Source organism: Habropoda laboriosa, unplaced genomic scaffold (assembly GCF_001263275.1).
Source record: "Habropoda laboriosa isolate 0110345459 unplaced genomic scaffold, ASM126327v1 scaffold89, whole genome shotgun sequence".
NCBI lineage: Eukaryota > Metazoa > Arthropoda > Insecta > Hymenoptera > Apidae > Habropoda > Habropoda laboriosa.
The window spans coordinates 1,801,902-1,812,230 of record NW_017100263.1 but is presented as its reverse complement, the minus strand read 5'-3'; positions in this window follow the sequence as shown (position 1 = coordinate 1,812,230).

The window sequence follows — 10,329 nt, the reverse complement described above, 5'->3', positions numbered from 1 at the left end:
AGCAGAGAGTGATTCTGCGTGCAAAGATAAGTTGAAAATACAGAATAAGAGGCTTAGTTTTCGAGAAAATTGAATTTAAAAATTCGCCACGAAACTGTTGCTTCCGCATATACATTTATGTTGATAAACAGTGGTAGTCACTTTTCTCAAACAAATAGCCTACGCGAAAGATAATGTAAATCTTCTGTAGCTAAAAGAATCGTACAGGCTACCGTATGAAAACATGTAGGTACCGTATCATCAGTCTACGATTATCATATCCAAAGAGGAAGGATTTGTATGCATCACCAAGGACGTCACTTTCAATAATTCATTCAGTAATGTAAATTTAAATGAAGGAAATAGGTAATAAATGTAGTATCAGTACTTGTTATGCCGTTGACATCGATTATTAATGCAAATCGTTTATTAATTCCCTCTTAGGAAACAATTTTATTCTATGTATATTTTTGCTTTATTCTAGTATGTAGAATCATCCGGTTGTCAATGTAACTTTTTGTTAATAAAGTCATATTGAAACTATTATATACATATGTACAAAGAATGAAAATTTGTAAAACTCAAAAGAAACATTTGTTTAAGTATTGTGTAATTCTTCACATTATTTACATATGACTCGTATTACTTTCTGTACATACTATTCTCTCTGACATAACTCTAAAAATCTGGAAACTTTGTAAATCAAGGTACTGTGCGGTATGATTTATCCAACATTGGTGTTGTTTATTTAATAAATTTCAGATTTTTCGATCGAAATAAGACACTGTTCTGCCATGTTGAAAGATGTTTCATTGGAACACATGTTTCATTAGCAACGGCAAACTCCACGTAAAAAGTACATTTATAGTACATAATAGAATATTCCATTCGACTTATCAATTTAAGGGTCTATTCAAAGTTCTATAAAATGTATGGTATAAGCTGGCAATTAATATATTATCAAATCATTGAATCAATCACAAAATATAGTTATGATAGATGATCGCGTTCTTCAAAGTTCAATTTTAAAAAAAATGGCTAGTTTCAGCTAAACGTCTTCTTTTCATATTTATAGTGACAAAGTAAATACACTACAGTATCCTCATGAACTCATCAAAAGGAGTTTAACTGTTAAATGTTATTGCATAAATGGACTGTCCTTTTTTTAAAGTGGTATAAGTCCATTTATTCTTACATTGAGATACTTAAATTAGCGTTTGAATTGATCAAAAAATATTGACAAACGTTAATAATTTCGTCTAATGCTTCTAAAATTGTAAATATGTCATATTTTATTAGGTGACAATAATTACCAACATTGTTAAGGAAAAACAAGGTTTTTGTTAACTACAAATGGACTTATACCACTTTGAAAAAATGCATTTAACAGTTTATGGTAAAATCAGTGTCGTCACCTTTCCTATTGTATTGATTTAAATTTATTTATACTTCCATTTTTTGTATATGGAGTTTGTATGTAGAGTTTTTGTATTCGAAAGGTAATAAAGTGGAAGATATTAATAAATCGGTAGTTTTGAATAAAACGTTTATTGAAGTCCGTTTGTAATGATGTTAGAAATTAGAAAGAGAGTATAATTACATGTTTTTATAAACCATTGGTACGTATTTAATTTGATAAATTTATTCTAATTTTATATAGTGACTTATAGATGGGAGTGTATTAAAATATTAATATAAATTTCGATTGTTATTTCGTAGATCGATATAATGTGAAGTGAAGAACCCAATCATGACTAAAATCTCGATCAAATGATCTCTTTCTTGTTTATTATCACTTTTGTATCAAGCATGTCCAATTCGTTTCTTCGAATATTTCGGTAATTATAAAATACAGCTGATTTGTTTCTATCAAACTATAAAAAGCCAGCGACAACACTTTGTTGTACTATGAAGTGTCTCGTTCTAAACAAATCTAATAACATGTCATTTGTTATATAAAACCATCGTGATAATAGATCTGATGATCTGAATTATTAATAAAAGTCACAGAAAATACGAAAAGTGACAGAAAACCGAAATGTATTGGTAGAATGCAATAGATACCGAATGCGTTGAAAGTAGAGTGATCTTTGATACGAAAATTTTCTTATTTTTATCCTCCAAAAATATTTCACTCCAGGAAAAAATAATGTTTAGAGCCCATAGCGCAAGCAATGTGGATAATACACAGAATAAATCTTTACGACTAACAATACATGGCAAGCGAAATCATGATAACGTGGAGAAACTGGATTAATTACGTAAATTCAATAAAAAATATAATACCCAAGTTCACGAGGCAAAATACTTTATTTAATCTTTATAACAAATTTAATTTCTCAGCACTTTTATACTTATTGCTAATAAATTTCGTTAGTAGAATCTCAAATATGTTCCCGTATATTTTTTACTTCGCATACGAAAATATGTGTCAATTCAAAAAATTCTGCAGCGAATAGTTTTCCAATGTGATTTGTTCAAGTTTCCATCATTTACATTGAGTAACGTTTATTTAATTAGCACTCGTACATATTAAGCTTTTGAATTTAATTAAATAAAAGATAAAAGTTTTATTTACTATGTACCATTTACCTTTCCGTATAATCTATTTCAATTAGAAAGCAATACATTAACACATAGGACATTATGCAAATATTTTTAACGCGCGAGAAAGAAATGCAATAGATTTATTTCTTCTTTCGTTAGTTACCTACAGAATTCGTTGTACTTTTCAAAACAAAAAAAATTAAGTTTCACGAGAGTAAGAGATACAAGCATTTGTAAATATAGCAGCAACGTAACAATAACGGAAATAACTTATACTTTTACTCCAATCACACTTTCTATCGTATGAGCTAAACAACCACGTTATGATAAAGTGGGTCAACAAACTTACGACATTTATAGTGAAGCAGTGAAATTAAGAAATTTGTTAACATTTTAGAACAATATTACCGACATTTTGGTGACATTTACTTAAGTAATGGCACAGAGTACTTGAACTGTAAATTAGTCAAATATACAAATACTTGACGTGACTTCAGAAAGTTTATAAATTATTTCTTCCAAAGATATTTTACCCAGATATTGGCGTACATGTCAAAATCACGTTTCACGCTGGAACTACGAACAAGGAAGTATCCTTTGTTCAACACTATCGTGTTCCTTCGGTTGCACACATTAGTCTTTCACTTTATCTGCCTGTAATTCCGGTTCAGGAGAGTCGCGAGAAATTGAAACGTGCGTAATGCTATCGCGACAGAATTACACGACAAACTGAAAATTCGTTGAGGAAACGAAAGACGTTCTCTCGCGGCACCGTTTGGATACCGTTCAAGGCTTTGTTGGTACTGATCTACTCGACAGAGTTGTTAAAATACCGTGATTCGTCGTTCCCCGTTAACCCATGACGTTGGTACGTAGTGGAATGGAACGATGAAGAAACTATAGTAAAATATCCGGGAGTCGCTAATTTATTTCACCGTGGTAAGAAGAATAGTAGAACTTTGCAAATCGAATCACACGTACAGTTGAGAAAATGTACATATATCAGTGGTGGGTCTAATTTCCAGAAACAAAAGCAAAATTCAAATGCTCTTGCCTTCTTTTTAAATGATACCGCATATATTGTAACGCCATCAGTTCTTTACTCCGCATTTTATACCTCTGTACTTTTATCTCGCGTACTCCTTAAAATTTTGTTCTAAAACACAGAAACCACGAGTCTTCCTTCCCTAGGAAATGGAAATGAATTCATGATGTCAGAGGTAATTCACGATTAACTCCGTGAACAAATCTCGGTAATTACAAAACTACAAAATTGTTTTTACTAGATTAGTTTACTTAGCAACTTTCAATTTGACAGAAAATAATTATAATTTTTTTAAATTTCTTTTATATAATCTTAATGTTTTGTATACTTTAAGATATGAGGTAACATCAAATAGTAGCTATTCTTACTTTTATACTATTATTATTGAATAGTATTGCCAGGTGTTCTAAAATAGATATGACTATAATCCACGTGACACATATTCAGACTTCGTATTAAATATTCGATAGCAATTTGTTACTTAGAATTCATTTTTCAAAACATGTTTTTTGGAAAATTATACAAACACTTAGACGTCATTTCAATCAAAGAATTACGAAAGAATAGCATATTTAAGGACAACAATAGTAACTTAAATGTTAGTGTCAAAAATGAATACACGTTTGTATATTGTAAAATGTCTTTGGAAATATATTCTTTTTACATGTTCACTCTTTGAAATCATTCAAACTATGTGAGAAATTTTTTTCATACTATCACAATCGGATAATATCATTGAAATTCCTGTTTAAAACAAGACAATCTGTTTATGCTAACATCAAAAAATTGAAAGAAAATTTTAATAACGAAGCCAAACCACAACGTTCTTAAAGAAACTTTAGGATCTTTGACAGGAGTAAAATTTATCCAAAAATCATCCTAATACGTTACTAATTTAATCAATCAGCAAACATTTTTTAAAACAAACGTAATATTTATTTCTAAGCGAATATCATTTTCAAATTAACGATACTCTCTTTAGATTTGTTAACTGGTTAAAAACAATTACATAAATGTAGATAGAAATACTGAGTAAGGAAAATTGATAAACCTAACTGAAACTTGCGCCGCATCTGGTAACAATAGTAAGAACATATTACGAAAGGTAGTAGAAAATATGGCATGGAAGATTTCCCACGAGAAACAAAGAGCAAAAAAAGTAATATAGAATAGAGCGTGAAGTGTGAAAGAAAAGTTAATTGTAAACTGATTTATCACTAAGTTAGTTCACTTCCCTTTGACGTAAATTTCAAGTGAAAGTTCTTAGAACGACTGAACCCAAGATTGTATGCAAAGCGTCTTCGTAGGCAATTGCTCTTCTCCGTGAGACGTCTCTGTTATTTGTGTTTTGATCAGACATCGATTAATGGTACCCACGCAACGCGTTCTACAATCGAGCTATGGGGTTTATCAATTACATAAAACGCATTCTGTAATTCTATGATAGTTCCTTCGGTATAATCTTTCTCTATAAGAATGATGATAATGTTAATCAACTTATCCATTTATGTAAGTACAAGTGTATCGATATCAGATTTTTAGAAAGTTGTAGAAGTACGTTCAACAAATATGAGAAAAATATTCATTAGAACGTAATATTTGAAAAACTACCTTCACTTATTTTGAACGCAGCGTTGAAATTATTCATAACTTGTTTAGCCAAAATCGAAATCTTATCGAAATTATCATTAAGAACATTCCTTTGTAATATTTTCTGCCTTACGAGTTTAATAATGAAATATAAACATTAATGCAAAAATAAAATATTCGTGCTATTTTATATTTATATTACTTAAATGCTGTATTCAACAGACGTTGAAAAATACTTGTAATACAGGGATCTTCAATTTTGTCAGCAAGAAAATAATCTTACGTAAACACCGACATTAAAATGTTGATAATTAAAATTAACTTTAACATCTGTTTAACTAGTGTTTACTAAATAATAAATATGACACTTTTGTAGATACGACAAAACAAACGTTTCATTTCTATATGTAGGTGTAATCGGTCTAACAATACGTTGCAGTAAAAAATGCATCGTTGAAGGTGCATCCGTGGCTCCTGCAACACGCATTTTTATAGCCTTTTAAAACGTGCAATCGTTCTCTAGTCTCGTCGCTCGATTCCTCTCAACTGGTTTGCCTAGGCATCGTGTTCAACGGAGTGTTGCGTGATTTCGAGGTCGATTGGACTATGCAGCTTGCTTTCACTTTTACGATCGCTTGCATTTCAAATGGCTTTGCACGACAAGTAACTGCGCCATGTTCTCTTAACTAGGAGCGTGAAAATAATTGTCTAATGTCATTATTATAATTCTAAGTATTATAGCATCAGATTCATTAAGCCAGAACTAGTCTTCTCGTTGCCAACGCGCATAACCACCGAACGACCTTTTTATTAATAAGAATCGTATACCGTCTGATATTATCGGTTAAGCTGAGCAAAAGCAAAAATTAATAGTAATTGGGTTACGGTCCCCAATTCAGCCTGCCACCTATGAGTGCAGGTTTGAGGATGGTGGCAATTTTGCCAGGTGGCGCACGGGGGAGCACCGGTTGTGTTCGAAAGAGATCCCGGGGGCTCCCCCGAATGGCGTCGGAGGTAGGCCGTCGTGGAGGTTTTAGTCGGTAAAAATCCGACACTACCGTCTCCCTCCCCCCCGGGAGTGTCTATGAAGATTTACTCCACGTTATTAAAAAAAAAAGGACAGGGTAGACCTCGTATCTAATATATTTTTGTGTCCAACGATCTGAAATACCGGTCGTGTAAAAAATCAGAGTTTTTGTTATGCCCTCTACGATATAAAGCAGTGAGTAAAGCAGTTGTAATCTTATTCTATGCTGAATTGAGTTGGTAGCGACACGAAAATGGTAAAGGTTTTCTCAGCTCCAAAGCCCCGGACAAAAAGTTCCATAAGATGTAAGATCTATCCTGTACGTCATCTGTGTTGTGACGATCGAGCCTCGCGCGAACAGTTGGTAATTGATGAGCAGTCGATAATTGAACCGGGGTAAAAATTTTATATATCTTTTATTTCTTCTATTTTTTTTTTAAACATTAAATATCTTAAACGGTTTTGGAGATAAAGAGCTAAAATTCTACACAGTTTAATTTCACAAGGTTATCAACAAATTCTGTGAGTTTGAAAAATCGGTGACAATAATCGTAATTCCATGCATTTTGATATGGACTGACTCGTGCCGATTTGTCAGGCGTGGAAACGATGGCTATCGGTCAGTAGTGGCAATAGCGTAATTCCATGCTATTTTTCATTAGTCTGAAATTTTTAGATTTCATAAGCAAATGTTTAAAACACAGTAAAGTATTTTTATTATTCAGAAATAACAAAAAAATGTTCATTTTTCACTTTTCTAAATCTTACAAAATATTAATACATTTCCGGAGGTTTGCTTTACAATATCAATTTATTGTATATGAGTCGCTTAGAAATTAACGTCTGCGCTATTAAATATGTCTTACGCGCCAACGTAGAAAAGAGGACAAGGCGACCAAATAATTTTTAGTTTTTCGTTCTTTTATCAGCGCGTTGCATTATCGACTGCTGACTTAAATTCGTTTTTCTAAGTTTAAACCATTTACCTACAACGCAACTTCCCCTCAAGCGCCTGCAGTGTAGGACCCAAGAGTAGTGGGGATGACCTGAACCGCCTATTTTGCCTCTACTTTGCTAGGCTGTGACGTCCGATGCTTCACTTTAGGTTTGTCGAACAGTATATGTATACAGAGTTATATGTATGGAAATCCGCATAGTTGGGAACCATTCACCGGTTTTTCGGAAAACTGAAGTCTGATCATCTGCACTGCGTGTCAATTGTCGTATATGGTCGTTACAATAATAACAAACGAAGTAGGTCGTATGTAAAGACTTAGATGTTTACTAAGAGACTGTGTTCCAGAAAAGGATAGAATATGTATATGTTTCGGGGAGACAACAGTGAAAAACTAATTTGTTATTGTTTCGTAGGTGTAACACATCTTATTACCAGAAAAATAAACTTAGGATACGATAAAACGAAATTGTTGCAGTAATTAATCTAATTAGCTATCCGTAGGCTCTCCTCTATTTTCAATTAACTCAATCATTCGATTGCGTACGTATGTATACGTAAATATTATTCACACATACACACACCGTGAAGCTTCAGCTGTGTAGCTCGCAGAGACACACTTCTCGTTTTATTTTTCTTCCAAGCTGAGCTGTTCGTTGTGTACTTGAATTCGGTGCACAAGCTTCTTGTATGCAGCGGCACTTAATTCACACGAAGGAATATGCTAAGTACGTAAATTGATTGAAAATCCGCGTATAATCGAAAACGCGTTGTTCGATGTATTCCCTACAAAACTATAATCGCGCAGTATAAGCGACGTTCGTCGTTCGTCGAGGCACTCATTCAACAGCCTCGTAAACACTGACCGAGGACGAGTCGTCCTGCCCGATTTCTGATCGCTGTACGCTCGCAACTGTTCTGGGAAAAATTCTAGGCCTTAACTTCTTAGAAGTCGTGATATTTCTTGCGAGCCCGGGTCGCTGTACGTATGTACATCGAGCCAAACATAAGCTAGCTGTCTGTTCGCGCACAGAAAAGAATTAGCGAGAAAAGAATTTTCTGAATTTATATTACTTTTATTGGCAAAACCGAGAATAAACGCCACGCACGTGGTCTTAATACAATACAATACGCCATACTTTTTTTCGCTCGACGCATGCGCGATCGCCTCTCCCAACGCCGCTTGACAGACGCACGCCGATCACGGTAAAAAGACGCGCGCCTTTTAAATTCAAACAGTTACACTGTCCTTTTGAGAGTAAAACTATCGCGAATTGCTCACGAGTGGACACTGCGTCTGAGAATTACGACTCGAATAAACAATTACTTTGCAAACACGATACTCATAGGATACACGATACCCGGAGGGTGTACTCATAGAAAGAAGTTTTCAATAATTCAAAATTGAACATATTGGTAGGTCCTTATTGTACTCGTTGAACTCGTCTTAACATACACTACCATATTATGTATAAAAAAATATAGCATTCCATTTAAAAAAATTAAACTGACTTTGAAATTTCCCGCACCATACCTGTTACAAAAAAAATATTTATACCACATCATGTCCCCCTTCGTACAAAACACTTTTGTTAAAATATTTTTTCCCTAACATCACTTCCTTAAAAGATATTTCGCTGTGTTGAGACACCCTGTATAACTATAATACCCGCAGTTCACTTTGTATTCGTGAGAATCAGAGTGTCCACGGGTACACGTAGTCCTTAGCTTGGTATCTTTTTGCAAAAGCGAGATTTTTCTTTAGAAAAGGATACCAATTACCAGGTCCCACCACGAGGAGGTGACTACGCAAGGGACCCGACAAAAACAGGAGCCCTACTGGCAGCTTTCTACCTTCAGAGATAGGCGTTTCTCATTTGTAGCAAAGGAAATAGGACAGTTTATCAAAAATTCCTGTCTTTAGAATAATTCTTATATTTTACTTTCAATCAAAACATTCGCGAGAACATTATTGTTCTATATTTGATATCGACGATAATAAAAATGCAGAAAATATTTTATTAATTATGCTAAAAATGAGTCGCGTATCTCTGTAAGAAAGCGCGCACAATTTTCGGTATAATTTTCTATCTTAAAATTATTGTAAAATTAAAACGCACGCATCCCACGATATCTTCGACGCGTCCCACGACGTCCATCGGCGGATGAATAGAATATTTTCTATTGTCTTATGCTAACTTATTTTATCTTACGAACTACTTAAAGTTAAGACACTCGTTCACGCTCACTTCATACTCGGTACAGTTTTCGATCTTAGAATTAATTAAAGCTAACATGCGATAAAAAGGTACATTTTTCAAACGTACAATAAAGCTCTGTAAGAAAAGTATATTATTAAATTACAATAGGAGGATAAATTGTTAGGATATCATTATTATTTAAATTTCATTTTCATATTTAAAATCGTAGTATCGAAGTTTTGTAAGAAAAATATATTGTTAAATTGGAATAGGAGGATAAATTGTTAGGATATCTTTCTAATATGAAATCGTAGCAATGGAATACCTAATTAAACCTCTGATAATGAAACTCATACCTCAACTATTATGTGAGCTCGAAATATTTACCTAAATCGATCATCGAAAAAACGTACAACTCCACACAGGTGGACATTGTTAAATAGATTTTATTCCTACCCTGAACCTTATTAGTACTCTCGGTACTTTTTATCTCGTCAGAATTGGCAACAATAGGCTTTGAGAACTGATCTCTACGATCAAGAACGCCCAGGCAATTTATTTTCATTTTATTTAGTAAGGAAAACCGCGAATTTATTACAATTTAACAAAATTTCGCTGAAACACTGAAACAGAATATAAATTAAATTGACAAGATAAATAATTCATACGACTCACCATTCGTAACCTTTGAGATACCCTTAGTGACCCATTTCAGTCCTCACAGCCTTCGATTTCGACCCACAATTCACTTGGAAGCTTCTCTCAGACCCATGAAACTTATGCAATTCCCTCAATGGACCATTGAATTCCCCTCAGCCTTGACTTTTCATCCCACCAGTGGCCCACAATGATAGATTGAAAGACCCAAAGCCAATGCCCAAGACCCACCAGACTTGGAAAGCTGTGAAAGGGTGACGCGCGAAAAGTGGAGTACGAATCGCGATTTATTTTCATTTTCAGGGATTTTGTTTAGTACCCGAAACCG